This window comes from Solanum pennellii, chromosome 1 (genome assembly GCF_001406875.1).
Source record: "Solanum pennellii chromosome 1, SPENNV200".
NCBI classification, from domain to species: Eukaryota; Viridiplantae; Streptophyta; class Magnoliopsida; order Solanales; family Solanaceae; genus Solanum; species Solanum pennellii.
In genome coordinates, this window is record NC_028637.1 from 75454396 (window position 1) to 75473031 (window position 18636).

The following is an 18636-nucleotide window of genomic DNA, read 5'->3' on the forward strand; positions in this document are numbered from 1 at the left end:
CTATGATCAAAATTAAATAATTCAAAACATAATTACAGAGGATAATAGCACACATGCTATTGACTTTTTTGATAAATTTTGATTTTTATACTCGTGAAATATATAATCAAGGCAAGCAAATTGAAAAAATAATGTAATTTTTAGTTATTTATATGCACAATAAAGTTTATTCAAGTGCCCAACTAAACTTTTATGATTAATTTTATTTTATAATATAAACTATCCGATTGTATCATTAAATTGGTAAAACAAAAATTGGCAGATGTATTATAATGCATGTGCTGTTTCTAAGGAAGGAAAATGTGCTCCATGTAAAATATTTTTGAGAAAAATAACTGGTTTCCTACTTAATTTTTTTTTTCACAAAAAATATATGATTGTGTTATTTTTCATTTGGATTCGGTCATGAGGTGTAGAAAAATGGATGAGGTAAATGATTTATGTCAATTGACATTTTTGAATTTTTTTAAAAATAATTTTAAGATTTGTCTTTTAGTTTAGTAAACTAGATTAGCTAACGAACATGGTAAATAAGAATCATTGGTTAGACAACAGGAAATATATGCACCATTTTATAGTGAGGGGTATATCTACTCTACATCACAAAGTTTAGGGCAAATCTAGGGTTCAGACTAGAAAAAATTAAATGTAAATACTTAAGCTATCATAAATAACGTAACTCAATTAGTAGGACTGAGTATTGCATTCTTGATCCACGTCTCTTTTTAAAGTTTAAAATCTAATAGGCCAACTCCAAATCTTCCTATCTCTATTCATCAATAGAAAAAATTGTTCTGGTGGGGGAAGAAATTTATTGTTTATCATTGTCCTCTTTGAATGATTGACGGGGGGGACCTAAGAGACAGTGGTTTGTGCTGTGGAAGATGCAAGTGATTCGAGTAAGTTGTCTCTTATTTATAGTTCGGAAACCCTTATGATTCTCACTCCACGAGCTCAATATTTAGGCATGACCAAGTTGGTCTTCTTTTCATGGGCTTCTTTCTCATTGTTAAATTCATGGACCTTTGTATGTAAGTTTTTTATGATTGGTAATGATATATTTTATGTTTTTTTATTTCATTCACTCGTTCCTAGATTTGGGTTTTCTCACAATAGACTTAAATCATGAGACATTTTAGATTGGTAATGTTGGATTATTTATATTCAATTACCGTAAGAGTTTTCAGGCGTATTAAAACTTTCCAGGCCTTTTAATACATTCTCATGATGAAGAAAAATGATCATCATGAGCAATCGCTATAGAATTTTTAAATTTTTTAACCTTTACTTCATGATTTATTCCTGAATTTCATTTTAGTACACTTTTAATAATACTAAACGTCTATTATGATATCACAGCATAGCATGTAACATCAATTCCTCATTGACGACACTTCAATCACAAAGTTGGACATGTAACTAAAATTGAAAATCTAGCTGGTTTTACATTGGTCTTGCCCTTCTCTCATGCATTGACTTTTGTATTATCACAGCAGGCCCAAATCCTGAGCCACTTTTGGATTGGTAATGTTATTTTATGCGATCTACACACAACTTTATACGTGTATTATAATTTTCATAGGAATTTTTATAGCTTCTCACAGTTATGACATGGGATCCTCATGAGCATTACCGATTGAATCTTTTTTATTTCAACCTTCACTTGCTGTTTAATTCCTATTTTTTCCTATTACTACACTTGTAAATAAGAATAACCATCTAATATCATATTATAACATACATCACGTGACATTAATTCCTCTTTGATGAAACTTTAGTCACACAATTGGAAATATGATCAAAATTTAAAATCTAATTGGTTTTACATTGTTTTTCTCTTATCATTCATCATTAATCCAAAATTAAAGAGTGTAAGCTTCATAGATTTTTATAGTATGTTTTAGAGATAAGAAAAAAGTACCTCCTAAGCTATACTTGGATTTCTAGCGGCACACATGAAATAACTATGATTTCAATACTAGACTCAACCATGTGTAATGTCTAATAGAAAAACTAGAAATAGAAGGCATTGAAGCAAAACTTTAGTTCTGATCATACTTACTGAAACTGTATATAAATTACGTGAGAGCAAATTAAGTTCCTCACTATGATATTTTTACATTCATGGAAGAACAACTGTAATTTCCACCTCGAATACATGTTAAAACATCACAATTTAGACTTAAGGAATAAAGAAAAAGACATAAATACACTCAGAGTATACTCTTATTGATCAAGTCCATGACGACCTGTCATGACTCAAGTAATTCCTCTATGGAAAGAAGACGTGTTGTGATCTTTCAGGTTCTCATCCATGAGTCAATTCAATTGATTGTAGAATGATCCAAAGAACATGGATTGTCTTCATGGAACTCTTGAATTTTGAAAATTTCTATGTTCGAGTCTATGATTTCATTCGTCTTCCTCAAGTATGGATTATAACCAATCAAGGTCATGTGTTTGTGTATTCCTATCCTCAACTAACAGAAGTAAGTGTAGTTCCTCTTATTGACCTATTTATGTTTTTGCTTCTCGTTCAAACTTCCTCTCTTCATCTTGCAGTGGTTTATGATCAAGTGTGGTGAGTTTTTTCTCTTGTTCATTGCTTTTTGATCTTTTATTATCAAGTATACCTCATTTCCAGGTTAATGCTCACCTTTGTTCTCTTCCTCTTTATTTTCTCCCATATGATTCCCCTACTTCTGTTTCTGCGGATGACAGTTGATCAAAGAGCATGGTTAGCTCCACTCCACCTCCTTAGAGTACTGATGAAGGTTTCCTCTTGGTTTAAGCGCTCCCATATGATCCTAGATCCACCCTTTTGTTGAGTCCTTTTTTGGTTGCTGAAATAGCACATGTTAGAAAATGAGATACTTCTAGATGGTTTTTTGTTTAATGGTTCTTTTTAAATATTATGTTTAGTACGTAAAGGAAAGGTAGTCCTTTTTTATAGAATATGTTTTGTAAGAAAGTCAATAGTTGTTGGATATGTATATTCCTCTACTTACTTTGGAAAAGCTTATGTTGATATATGTGTATGCTTTTTGTGATCTGATATATGAAAAAAAAAAGAACTGTCGTTGAATTAAGTCATTTCTTCCTGCTATTTTCTAATACTAACAGTGGTATCAAGAGTTCTTCTTATTGAGGGAACTGTGAAGGCAAGAAGGCTAAGGTTTTTTATCCTTCTAAGGTTAGAGTTGAGCAGCAGTAACATGGCATCCAACGGCTTCTTGGGTGCAGAATATCCTATGTTTACAGGAGAATATTATCACATATGGGTGATAAAGATGATGTTTTATATTAAAGCTCATAGTCTATGGGAAAGTAAAGATGATCCTCTTCCACTTGGACCAAATCCAGCAATTGCACAGATGAAGATTTATGAAGATGCGAAGTTAAGGAAACCAAAGGCGCTCACATTTCTTCATTCAACACTTTCAGATATGATTTTCACAAGCATAATGGCTTTTGAAACACCTAAAGAAGCATGCGAAAATCTAAAAGAGGAGTTCGATGAAAGTGATAGAATGAAGGCTGTCAAACTCTTAACACTCAAAAGAGAATTTGAGATGTAAAGGATGAAAGAAGGAGATACTGTGAAAGAGTATTTTGCAAAACATTTCGAGATCGTTAACAAAATAAGGTTGTTTAGTGAAACCTTTATAGATTCAAAGTTGGCGGAGAATATTATGATAAGCTTACCAGCAAGTTTCGAGTCCAAGATTCAAGCAATACAAGAATCTAATGATTTGAAGATTTTATCTGTGGCAGAACTGATCAACAAGTTGCAAGCCCAAGAAAAAAGATCAAGCATAAGATATGGAGAAGTAATAGAAGTGGCATTTTAGGCACAACATAAAGGCAAACAGACTATGAAGGATAATAAAAGTATGGAGGGAGATAAAGCATCAAAGGGAAAATCATGGAAGGAATCTTCAAAGAAAGGGAAGTTACCACCTTGGATCAACTGGAAAAGAACCAATCCTCAAGAAAAAGACTAATGGTTCAGACGAAATCCATCGATTCAGTGTAGACTCTGTAGAAACATGGGTCATATTGAGAAAAATGGTAGGGCCGGGCAGAATCAACCACAAGAAAACCATGTGTAGTAGGCAAATTTTTTTGATGAGTCTGAATATGTAGAAGAAAGCTTGTTTATGGTTTCTCATGTATAAAATACACAACCAACAAATCCTCATGGTTCATATATAGTTGATGTACGAGTCATATGTCACACAATGAGCTCGTGTTTCACACACTAGATAAGTCATTAAAAGCTAAAGTTGGGATGAAAAATACTTAAATGGTTGATGCACACAGAAAGGGTTTACTCTCCTTTCAGACTACACAAGGTATAAAGTTAATACATGATGTGTCATATATTCTTTGATTAGGATGTAACGTGTTTAGTGTGACTCAAATGATGTCTAAAGGTTATTCGTTATTTTGTAAGGGCAAACATTGTTTGATCCTTGACTCTGAAGATAGTTTGATTGTTAAAGTAGAAATGATGGATAAAACTTTTCCTTTAGATGGGAGATTTGACGGTGCAAATTTTAAACGTAAGGATGAGTCATGATTGAGGCACAAAAGATATAATTATTTAAACTATGATATGAAAGGGGGTTGACAAAAGATTTACCTGAGATTTCACTGTCTAAAGAAGTTTGTGAGTCATTGGTAAGGTACACAGGAAATAATTTCCTAAAATTCTACCCAGAGGACAACTAAAAAACTTGAACTAGTTCAAACTGATGTGTGTGGACCTATGCGGACATCATCTTTGGGACACAATAAATATTTCTCTTTATTGATTACACAACAAGGATGACTTGAGTGTACTTTCTGAGTAACAAGTCTCTAAGTATTTTCAATTTTCAAGCTTTTGCGAAATGAAAAAGTGGTAGTAAGCTAAAGGTTTTGAGGTTGGACAATGGTGGTGAATAAATTTCAAATGAGTTCAATAAGTATTGTGAAGATATGGGGATTGATAACAAGTTGACAGTAAGTTATTCACCCACACAAGATGAAGTCTCGGAGAGGAAGAATAAAACAGTAGTTGAAATGGCTAGATATTTTAAGCTTTTGGGCATAATCTATTCATACTTCAGTCTGTTTGTCAAATAGGCTGCCTACAAAAGTTGTGGATGAAATTCTTATTGAGGAATTGAGTGGTATACGTCCATCTGCCAAGCATCTAAATGTTTTTGGTTCAATATGTTATTCTCGTGTTCCTTCTGTCAAAAGAAGCAAACCTCAACCAAAAGGTTACATGACAAGCCAATGGTTATAGAGTTTTCAACTTGAAAACAAAATGTATTTGAATCCGAAGAGATGTATTTGTGGATTAGCATTCCTATTGGAACTGGCATAAGGAGAAAATGAGAAAGATAATGCAGTTTTTCAGAACTTGAGTCCAATCATTTGGGTCTGAAAATCCGGAAGAAGAAAAAGAATCAGGCAAGGAAACCTCACTTGATTCACCAATTTTGAATACAAGGTCCTTTTCAAGATATATGAAAGATGCAATGTTGCATTCTCGTAACAAATTAGCTCTCAAAAAGCATCAAGACATGAAGTTCAGATTGAAGTTATGGAGGAGATTGGTATGATAGAAATGAATGATACTTTGAAGTTGATTGATAAATCCAAAAACAAAAACGTGATCGCGGTTAAGAGGTTTTACAGAACCAAACCCCATCCAGATAGCTCAGTTTACTAATACATAGCAAGGCTTGTTGTGAAAGGTTACGCACAAGTTGCAGTTCTGGATTATGGAGACACGTTTTCACATGTTGCACGACATTATACAATAAGGCTGCTTTTTTCTTTGGCAGCTCAGTCAAATTGGAAGTTGTATCATTTGGATGTGATATCAGAATTATTTAATGGACTGCTGCGGGAGGATATCGATGTTGATCAACAAGAAGGCTTTCAAGTGCAGGAATGGAGGATAAAGTCTACCGACTTCATAAGGCATTGTATGGATTAAAGTCGGTTCCTCGAGCATGGTACAATAAGATTGATGATCATCTCAATCGTTGTGGATTCAAGAGAAGTGAAAATGAAGCCACTTTATATGTGAAAAGGCTAAAGGAGGGGATGTGCTTGTGGTCTCACTCTAGTTTGACACTCTTCTGATGATACGAAGCAATGAAGCTATGGTTAGTTCATGCAAGAAATGGAGACAAAGATTGAAATTTCACATTTGGGTGAAATGAGTAACTTTCTGGGAATGTAGATTCATCAAGCTACTAATGATATATTTATTTCTCGGAGAAAATATGCATGTGATATTTTTAAAAGGCTCAAGATGGAGAGGTGCGAACCTCTATCGACCCCACTGGTTCATAATGAAAAGATTTCGATATTTCAAGGAGGTGACAGGGCTGATCCAACAGTTAAGTCTGATTGATAGTTTGTTGTATTTGAAAGCAACAAGATCCGATCTCATGTTTTCAGAAAGTCTACTATCGAGGTTTATGCAAGATTCAAGTCAAGTTCATCTTGGTGTGACTAAACGAACGTTGAGATATATCAGAGCAACTGCTGATTATGGTATTTGGTTTAAAAGCAATTAGCAAGAGAAACTGATGGTTTACTCAAATAGTAATTGGTTCAACTAATCAGGCTCTATCGACAAGAAAGGTTTACGTGATCTGGATAAAAATGACATTTAAGCTACTTTCATTAAGGTCGAAAACAAGTCAGCAATATCTATTGCAAAAACATGTAGTGTAACTTGGTCGTAATAAGAATATAATGTGAAGTTCCATGCTATTAGGCAAGAAGAGAAGAATGGTGAAGTTAAAGTTGCTCATTGCAGCTCAGATAAGCAGATTGCATTCATCATGACCAAGGCTCTTCCTAAGGGGAAATTGGCTGTTCAAAGCGCTAAGTCGAGAGTGTCCAAGATAAATTTCACGGAGAAGTTTTAGAAAATGAGATATTTGTAAATGTGTTTTGTTTAAAGATTCTTTTTAAATATTATGTTTAGTATGTAAAGGAATGATAGTCCTTTTTTTTTATAGAATATATTTTGTAACAAAGTCAATAGCGGTTGAATATGTATGATCCTCTACTTACTTTGGAAAAGCTTATGTGTGTGTGTGTGTGTATATATATATATATATATATATATATATATATAAACTAAGTCCTTTCTTCCTTCTAGTTTCTAATACTAACATCCCAATCTAGATCGCTCTTTGCATTTGTTAACCTCGTGATGTTTTGTAACTGATGTATATGTGAAACTTTTGTAGTGGCCTCCTCATTTCCTATTATCTTCTTGTCGTTGGTACTCTCAAATATGAGAACATTAATTTGTTATTATTTATATTCCTTTTCCCCATACTATCTGGGTTGTTGAAATCTGAAAATGCGTTTCCTTTGTCAATTGCGATGTTTTCTACGCAATCTGCTAATTTGTTTTCATCTATCATTATATGTTGGATAATGTATTCCTTTCTTGAAGACTCTATTTAATCTCTTATACTATGTCCCTTGTGACATACAATTTACATAATTTTTTGTTTTCCCTCTCTTTTCTCATTTTTATCTCACAAAAAAGGCTCATCTAAGTCACGTTTCTATTGTTTTATTACTTTATCTTGTTCTATAGATATATTTTTCTATATTCAAATTATTTTAACTCATCAGCCTACATTACTTGGTTTTTACAGTCAAAGTTTTCATTTTTTGATTTTCTAGTAGATAAATGTTTTCTATATTTAGCTTAGTGTTTGTAAATAGAGTTCAGACTTTTTGTTTTTATGAAGAATGTCTGTAAAATACACCTACATTTTTGCATTTAATTGATAATTGAAATTGTGTATTTTGAGTAAGGTGCGGAGGATGGATTCATGGGATGACTCTTTTTCAAAGATGAGGACTAAACAACAATCATTAATGTATATGGTAGAGATAATTGAAAAGAGGAAAAAGTTGAGCCAAAGTGGTAATTGTTGGTGTTTTTTAAAAAATCAGCCAGCACAAAAAGATTAAAATGTCTCTCAATGGTTTCAATAGCTTTCAATAATTTTGTTGAGCATTGAGGGCCTTTAAAAAAACCACATAAAAATATAATCTGCATAATTTGAAACTTAAAACAACCTAAATGATCTAAACAATTCAAACAACCAAACTAAAATTCAAAATTCAAATTCATGTTAAAATAATTAACTTTTTTTGCTAAAAAACTACTACAGTAACTAAAAGCAAACTTCAACACTCCTCCATTGCTTTAGATACTGCAATTTAATAACGTTGTTCTTCCTCGATTTCTGCTTCTACATCTTGTGCTTGCACTTTAACTTGCATACTTTTGTAGCATGACCGGTTTGTTTTGGATTTCCATATATTGCATCTCGTCTTCACCAACAAAATTTTTCCAAGTGTGTTTTTCTTTTGCAGTATTTGCAAAGGGGATAATTACCTTTTTCTTTTCTATTTTCTGCAGACAAGGCACCCTCAATAGCATTGTCTTTATTTTGCCTGAAGGCTCTTCTATGGTCTTGTGCTTGATGAACACTTATTAGTTTTTCAACTGAAATATCATAGAGATATTAAGACCCTAACAGAGATGAAAATTTAGATTCGACTCTCTCTAGATTGTCACAAGAACTTTTTCTATTATTCTGTCATCTTAAAAAATCTTTGCCAAACAACCTGGTTTATTAACAATAAAAGAAAACTTGTCAGAACACTTAACAATAGTTTCATCCTCTTGCATCCTAAGAGATTCAAAATCTCTTTCAAAATTAAAAATTTGAGTTTGTCTTACTCGGTCACTTCCATGATTTTCTTTTTTTAATTTTTTTCCAAGCTTCTTTTACCGTCTCACAAGCAATGATTTAGAAAAAATTAAATCCGCAACTAAATTTTGAATTACAGTTTCGGCTTTGAATGTTTTGGTTTTTTCATTCGAATGAGATTTAATTTGATCGAGGATAAGATTTGCAAGGAGAGGTTGTAAGGGTATACTTCCATTATAAGATCCCACAGATCATATGCTTCAAGATATAATTTAATTTTCACTGCCCATACCTGAAAGTTATCACCACTGAAAATTTTTGGGGCATTCAAAGAGAGACTGGTGCTTGCCATTATTTTTGTTAAAGAATAACTTATAAAAGCATGTGAGTTGAAAAAAGCACGGATTGATAAGGTAGACGGGTCAAAATGGGTAGCCCTGATGGGTTAAAAAAAGTAGCGCTTATGGTTTAAAAATGTATGGTAGTTCACTGGAAGATTTCATAGATCCCTTAAGATCGATGAAGCTCTTGATACCACTAATAGTGTTTTTTAAAAAAATGGGGCAACACCAAGAGATTAAAATGTCTCTCAATGATTTTCAATAACTTTCATTTTTTTTATGAAGCATTGAGGGGCTTTATATAACAAACATAAAAGTATAATCTGCATAACTTGAAATTTAAAACAACCTAAAATGTTTCAACAATTCAAATAACCTAACTAAAATTATAAATTCAAATTCATCTTAAAATAATTAACTTATTTTGCAAAAAAAATATTGCAGTAACTAAAAGAAAACTTCAACACTTTTTTCTAAAATGGAAGTATTGAAGCAAACAAATTTGGAACTCAGAAAGGAGAAACTTTTAGGTGTCTAATAACTAGAGTTACAAGGAAAAAAGGATATAAAGGTTTTCCATTAAAGCCAACCTCACAGAACAGTTGTGTATTTATCTTTTGCAGTATTTGGAAAGAACATAATCACCTTTTTCTTTTGTGTTTTGTGCATGAAAGGCGCCCTAAGTAACATTGTCTTTATTTTGCTCGAAGGCTCTTCTCTGCTCTTGTGCTTGACAAGAACTTATTAGTTCTTCAGCAGAAATAGTAGAGAGATCTTTAGACTCTTCCACAAATGAAATTCGAATCTCTCTAGAATTGTCACAAGAATATTTTCTACTTTTCTTTAATTTTTGAAGTTCTCACCAAGAAACCTGATTTTATTGACAATAAAAGAAATCTAGTAAGAATAATTAACAATAGTTTCATCCTCTTGCATCCTAAGAGATTCATAATCTTTCAAATTCAAAATTTGCATTTGCCTGATTCGGTCACTTCCTTGATATTCTTTTTTTAAAATTTTTCCCAAGCTTCTTTTGTCCTCTCACAAGTAATGATATTATTAAAAATTGAACCAAAACTGAGTTTTGAATTACACTTTTGGCTTTGATATTTTTGGTTTTTTCATCCGTATGTGATTTAATTTGAACAAGGGTAGGATTTGAAATTTTTGTTTTTTTCATCCCTATGTGATTTAATTTGAACAAGGGTAGGATTTGCAGGGAGAGGTTGTAAGGATATATCTTCCATTATAACATCCGACAAATCATATGCTTGAGCATATGATTTCATTTTCCCTGATAATATCTGATAGTTTTCACCTGCGGCATTCCAAGAGAGACTGTTGCTTATCATTATTTTGGTTAAAAAGTGATTTAGAAAAGCATGTGCGTTGAAAAAAGCACGAATTGAAAAGGTGGTCGAGTTAAAATGGGTAGTCCTGATGGGTTAAAAAAGGTAGCCCTTACGGGTTAAAAAAGTATGCTAGTTCTTTGGAATATTTCATATATCCTTTATGGTCAATGAAGCTCTTGATACCATTGTTGGCGTTTTTTTAAAAATAGGGGCAGCACAAAAAGATTAAAATGTCTCTTAATGGTTTCAATAACTTTCAATAATTTTATTAAGCATTGATGGACTTTAAATAGCCAACATAAAAATATAATCTGCATAATTTGAAATTTTAAACAACCTAAAATATCTCAACAGTTCAAACAACCTAACTAAAATTCCAAATTCAAATTATGTTAAACTAATTAACTTATTTTGCTAAAAACTACTGCAGTAACTAAAAACAAACTTCAACACTTCTCCTTTGCTTTCTTCAATTTAAAAAAAGTTGTTCTTCTTCTGTTTCTACTTCAACAACTTGTGCTTGAAGATTGTTCTTGAACTTGCATACTTTTGTAACATGATCAGTTTGTTTGCAATTTCCATATATTGCATCAAGCCTACACCAACAAAAATTTCCAACTGTGTTTCCTTTTGCAATATTTGCAAAGCGGATAATCACCTTTTTCGTTTCTGTTTTGTGCATAAAAGGCACCCTCAGTAACATTGTCTTATATTTGCCTGAAGTCTCTTCTCTCCTCTTGTGCTTGAAGAGCACTTATTAGTACTTCAATATGAGTAGTGGAGAGATATTTCTCCTAGAGATGAAATTTTTTATTCGAATCTCTCTGGAATTTTCACAGGAATTTTTTTACTATTCTGTCATCTTTGAAATCCTCGCCAAGCAACCTGATTTTATTAACAATAAAAGAAATCTTGACAGAATACTTAACAATAGTTTCATCCTCTCGCATCCTAAGAGATTAAAAATATCTTTTCAAATTTAAAATTTGCATTTGCCTGAATCGGTCACTTTCTTGATATTCTTTTTTAATTTATTTTCCGAAGCTTCTTTTGCCCTCTCATAAGAAATGATTTTGTAAAAAAGCTTATCCGCAACTTAATTTTGAATTATAGTTTTGGCTTTGAATATTTTGGTTTTTTCATTCAAATGAGATTTAATTCAAGCAAGGATATGATTTTACAAGGAGAGGTTGTAAGGGTATACTTCCATTATAACATTTCACAGATCATATGCTTCAAAATATGATTTAATTTTCATTGACCATATATGAAAGTTTTCATCAGTCAAATTTTTGGGGCATTCAAAGAGAGACTAGTGGTTGCCATTATTTTTGTTAAAAAATGATTTATAAAAGCCTGTGCATTGAAAAAAGCATGGTTTGATAAGGTAGACGGGTTAAAATGGGTAGCCCTAATGGGTAAAAAAAAGTATCCCTTGCGAGTTAAAAATGTATGTTAGTTCTTTGGAATATCTCATAGTGTAACGACCCAAAGAAAATGATAGATTGAACTAGAACCTAACATATAACCTAATAAGTTTATGTATAAATTGGAGATATAAAAGTGTCCAAAATTTTGGCGAAGTCCATATATGGAGGGACATTTTTGTAAATATTATTTTAAAGTTAAATTAGAAAGTGGGTATATTTTATATTATTTCTAAGTAACTATATAAGGGATTTTATATTAAAACATACCCAAAATAAAACACTTTCACAAAGACCCATATCAAATCAAAAAGTTCATCTTCCTCTAGTATTTCTCTCTCTAAACTCAAGGAAGAAGAAGAAGCCATGGAAGCTTGGACTTGGGAACTTCAGAAGAGATTTTTCATCAATTTTCTTCAAGGTTTTATAATATAGGTATGGTGATACTTCATCCTTGATCAATCTTTCTTTCAAGGATTCCAATCAAAAATGTTTTCATACTCTTTCAAAGATCAAAACCCTATCTTTCTAATCTAAGCATGAGTTCAAAGCTAAAACGTTTTCAAAGAATTTATTTTGATGAATTAATGTTTAATTGATGATTATAAGTTGATTTTACATGGAATTCCTTCAAGAACCCATGATTTTTCCTAAACTCTTTTATTTTGGAAATTGATTGGAAATTGGTTAATTATGAAAGTATAGTGAACAATAATTCTTTATCTAAAGTTAGTTTATGGAGTCATGACATTAGTTATATATTATTGTGGTTAATTATTGATGTATTAGTGCGATGAGAATCATGACCTAAAAGGTAAGTTATGAACTAGTTTATGTTGAATTTCTTATGTGGATGATGGAGGATGTCAATTGTCTTACCACTACATCATTTTAGGTCTACGACCACCCTAGTAAAGTGTAGTCTAAACTAGAAAAAAGTGTGGCCTTAAATTTTGGACTTTAGGCAACACTTTTCCAGTGGTGCCCAAATGAAGCGTTACCTTAGATTTTAGGCAACACTTTTCAGGTGTTGCCTTATCAGTTAAGCTTTTAAGCGTAGCCTAAAAGGTAAAATGAGGACGATTTTATGTAAATCAATAGCAACATTTATATCTCATACAACTACACTTTTAAGTGTTGCCTTAGCTTTCTTATTAGCCACAATTCGTAAGTGTGTCCATTTTTATCTAATGTATGACAACAATTTTAAAGTGTTGCCTTTTCTATCTCATTTATGACAACACTTTGAAGTGTAGTCCTTGCCCATGTGATTACCACAATATATAGTCCTAAGGCTACACTTCTAAGTGTGGTCATATCATTTTGGCCATAAAATATATGCCACAATTTCTAATTAAAAACTACCAATATTATTTTACAATAAATAATCTCAAGCATTAAAATGACTAATAAGTAATTCAATTACATAGATTTGCAATTAACCTCAAAACATTGTACGTCTTGCATACTTACACATACTTATACAACAATATTCAAAATACGTGTACACAATTGTTCAAAAAGTAATATTACAATTGTTCAAAAACACTTCATAATCTACTTCAATGAGATCACATTTACTTGTAGCGACCCTTCAAATTTGATCATCACCATTTCCCTACACATTTAGAACTTACAACAAATTAGATTGCAACAAAAGTAGATGTTAAAGATGAGTCAACTGCTAATTGAGTTGATTTGAAAAAGACACCAAAAGTAGATGTTTAGCTATAATATGAATCCTAGATGTTAAAGATAAGCATGGAACCTTAATAAAACAACAAACATACATCCTCAATATTCATCTTCATTTCAAAACTTCCAGATTGATTTCCAAATTCCTTATTTTCTAATTTCAAGATTTCAGATTTTCCGATTTCAAGATTTCTAGATTCCAGATTTCCAGATTTCCAAGTATGTATAATGTTTTGAGGCCTGCAGTTCATATCTGAGCAACACTTGTACTATTTCAGGCCTGCAGTTCATGATACGTCTATTATTCAGACATCTGATTGTGGTATTTATAAATCATGATTCCTGAACTTACTCTAGTCTACAGAAGACAAAAGAGAACACAAATTGGAAGAAGAGGTTTCAGTTCTAGTCCTGGATATAGAATGCCAAGTTGAATTTCAGTTCAAGGTTTGAGAACTTTATATTGCCAAATGAAATCTAGAGTCACAACTTATATCACATGACACAAAATAAGAATCTTGGCAGGCAAGATCTCTGCACCTTCCATTTAGAGCCTGTTTGGCTCAGCTTAAAAGCTGGTCAAACTGACTTAAAAGCTGGTTTTTGACTTATTTAGCTGTTTGGCAATACTCAAAATAAATTATTTTAAGTTAAAAAAAACTTATTTTAAGCCAAAAGTTAAAATCTGGGGTAGGGGTGCTTTTTCTTTTTTAGCTTATAAGCTGTTTTAAGTTGACCACATTTTTATCTTTTTGCCCTTAATATTCTTATACAATCTCCAAATTACCTTCACGTTTGACATAGCAACTTCAGCACTTTTATCCAAACGCATAACTGCTTATTTTAAAAATGAGTTTCAGCACTTTCAAAAGTACTTTTTTAAAGCTGCTTTTATTAAGCCCATCCAAACGGGCCCTTAGGTATCAGGAGAAAAGGGCAAAAGACAACTTGACCGCAAAGCCTCTTCCCTTTGTGATACCCAATATAGAATGGAAGAAATATAATTTTGTGAGGTTGTTACTTGTATTTGATTAGTCAGTCTATGGAGCCAAATAATAGTAACCAAACAGGGAATCAGGAAATCAACAAACTTCAGCACACTCAACCCAATGATCCTAGTGTACAGCCAGCAGGTAAACCTGCAAATAATAACACTCCTACCAAGAACAGGGATGGAGAAAGTACTAAGCCTATTAATAATAAGTCTCATACCCAACTCAATAAAAAGAAAAAAGATGCAATAAACAGAATAAAATAGAAGGGGAAGGTTGCACAACAACAATCAATGAAAAAATTTACATCTGCAATTACATTAACTAGCATTCAAACATTTCATCCCTTCTATAATTGGATTTGTTAGGGCTGTTGCCAACTTCAAATATTTAAAAAAAGATTATATTGATGGTAAGTTATAAGTGTCATAGACCTAGACACTTGTCATAACAGTATTGGTCGATATGAAAGTTAGTAACAGATGCAAAAATAAGCTGATGACACTTGTCATGTAACGTTGAAGTTGCCGTAAGACACATGGCGTGTCCTCATTGAATGACCAATTTCATTAGACCCGTATAATATCACTTACGCATGACTGAGCCCCCTATAATATCACTTCATCATAATAACTACACCATCTTTTATGCTAGTTGAATTTTTTTTGAAGACTTGGTTAATTCAAGATAAACTTCCAAACCGCGAAAATAGTTTTTGAAGATAGTGCATAGCACGACACAGGTGATAATTGTACTTGTTTGTTACTCAAGCCTAGGCTAGTTGCATTCAAACAATTTAGTTAATATGAATTAGAGAGAGTAACATTATAAATTGGAATGCAGTCAAAGAAAAAGGAAGGAAAAACAATAACAAACATCTGAATTATTAAGTAAAAACAATAAAGATCAAATTACACATAACACATGGTAGTACAAGTATAGGAAAGTGAGAGCTTAGAAAGTGTCAATTCTCATAACGAGGCTTATTCAAGTAACACTTTCAACTTTTAATTACTCATCTTTAATTTAGCAATGGGGAGGATTAGGTAGTCTGCATTTCTGAGGGAGCTGAATTAGCTGAATTGCGAGGTTAGGATCAATTCCAAGAGAAGGCAATAACTAGGAATTTTTGTAAGAGCAAAGGCAGGCCATGTCTGCATAAGACAACACGTTACAACATTGATCTGTAGGCGCTGTCGGATAAGGTGGTGTGATTGATGGTCTGCATGACATTAATCCTTCACCCGACACATTAAATATTCCATGTGCCCGAGCCACCTCTATATTAACCCTACTTAACACTATGGCAAACAAAGCCAATGTGATGAATTTTTTTGGCAAAGTTATAATGATCCATTTCTTTCTTTCTTTCAATATGTGTGTATGAAAGTGAATGAAAAGGTTTATATAGTTATAATTAGATAGGTAGGAATTTAATGTGTGTTGTGTGATTGGTTATGGGTGTGGATAGTGTAAGAATTAGAAATCCGTGAAAGTTCATTGGATTTGTTATAGCTCTGTATATACTTCAGAAATAGCTCATAATTTTGGTCAACAACATTTCAAGTGTTTCTGAAGATATAAACCAGAAAAAGACACCATTGATAACAATTTTTCGACATTTCAGTTTGCTAAAAATATCTAAAATATCACTACCAATCATGGACTGCCGGATGGAGCCACAACTACACATACAAATCAGCAACCAAATCTACTATTTCTACTCATACCAACTATAATGATCTTGTTGTGCAGGATAAAACTAACAACCAACAAGAACAACTAGACAAAGTTGAGGAAAATACAGTTGAGAAGTTCCAGAGGAGAGAAAGTTAGAGAAAAGCCTTAAGGAACCAAGTTAATACCTTTTGAAGAATCGAATCGTGAGTTAACCCTGAAGAATGTGGAATATTTTGGCCTCTTACAGCTTGTGCGCTACTTGTATCAACAACAGGTGAAACATATTAGATCCAACAACCCCTAGAATACCTTGAACATTCAATCCAGGGTTGTTTGGAGCAACTGGCTAAAAAGATGTCGCATTTCTACTCTCATTTCATTTATTTTTTCATTCATTTCTTCCTTCAGAGAACTGATTTCATTAGCATGCTTTTGTTTTAGCCTGTTAATTTCTTCATCTTCTTTTAGAGAACTTGTTGTCACTGATCTGCCATAACACCTAACTCTGCCAGGTTGTTCGTTTCCAAACACTGCCCTAAAGGCATCATCCGCCGTTTCCCCAAAATTTTGACGATTTTGAAGTTCAGTCTGTTGAATAAAATTAACATCCATAGTTTACAGTAAGAAATATTTACACTCTCCACAATAAATAAGATATATGTCTGAATTAAATTCACCAATAATCCTATTTAAGAAACATACTATTGCACTTTGTGTATCCGCCTGAATTTTCTTTCCCGTCTTTGTACGAGTTGCAATAAACATTTCTTGCAGTGATGGTACTTCATTGTTTTCTTTTGTTGCACGCTACAAATTATATCAAAAATAAATGAAATATAAAAAATATTTTCCTTTTATAATAAGTATGTAAAGATTAAATTCATATGTCTGCAAAGTATTACCAATTTCACGCGTACTCTTGCAAAACTAATTGGTCCCATTCGATGCCTCCACTATTATTTTTTCTTGTTTTTCGAATTCATTTCAGCTATGGTTGTAATTAAATAAAAAGAGATGTTTAAATTGATAAATAAAAAAAAAAGAATATATATGATGCAAAATATTTCAAAGGATAGAATTGCATTATTTTATCTTTACTTGAACAGTTGGGTTCTTCCATTACTCGATCAACTGGCAGAATTGAGCTTCTGGAATGTCTTTAGGACGTTTCGCTAGCATTTCCTCAAGAGTACTATTTTTATCAAAAACTTTCTCTTTAACTTTTTTGTTTAGGGGCATCACGAAGACCATTCATCACCCACTTCTTTCCTTCTATCGGAATTAGGAATTTGGACTACGCAAAATAAAATATATTTATCTTTATTAGTATAAAACAATGAAAAATGCAATTTCAAATTGATTGGTCTTATATTGATATATTCCCACATGCGTTTTTAATATCTTTTGGCACGACATGCCAACTAATGTACATCAAGCTGATGAATCTAGGATTTCTTGCAATTGTTCCGATAAAATTGGTTAATTCTAACACTATCTTATCGGTTGGTCCCACTGCTTGTCCTTTATCAAATGTCACTTCCTCTCTTTATTCCAAAGTTCTTGCATGAATATTCTTATATATTGTTTTTCCTCGAACTTTTTTGTGCTCCGATATCCCTACAAGACAGTAAATAAGAAATTTCTCTATAATGAGTAATAAATCTTACAAGATTTAAAACATACCTTTTTTACTACAATAGTATCAACTTCCTCGTCAACTGCATCCTTTCCGATTTCTACTTCATTCTCAATAGCATCCAATCCTTTATTATGGAGATGAATAGAGGGTGTAGGTGTATACTCGACATCAGCAACTGTGTTGTTGATCTGTTTTCTTTCATCGCCTATGACTACCCCTTGTTGTTTCTTAAACTGATCAAGACTAGTAGGTGGTATGATTGACTTCTTCTTTATGTGTTTCTTTGGTGGTAGATCATGATCAATATCATGTTCTTTCTGTATCTCTTGGTCTTTCAAAAACTATTCAACACTAGTGGCTGGTAGGACCAACTTTCCCTTCACCTGTTTGAAGTTTAATAGTTCCTGAATTTTATGTTGTTCCTCTCCATTACGTAGTGTTGTTCCAGTCACATGTACAGACGAAGTAACATTTTCATTAGACGACATTTGGAACCGGAAATTGGGCATAGGCAGTTCAAATCCTTTCTCTTGAATGGACTCTCCAGATTGAAATGACCTTGGTTTGTTCTGTCCTTTCCTTACAATCATATTTGCAGTACTAAGTTCTTCCCTGGGAGATGACTGAATAACTGATTTGTGGCCAACAAATTCACTTTTTGCTTGTAGTGGAATGAAATCCTCGGATTTCATTCTTTTAAGCGCTATTGGTAGGTGCTCTTTCTTAACTTTATTATTGCGTTCGTTTGCAA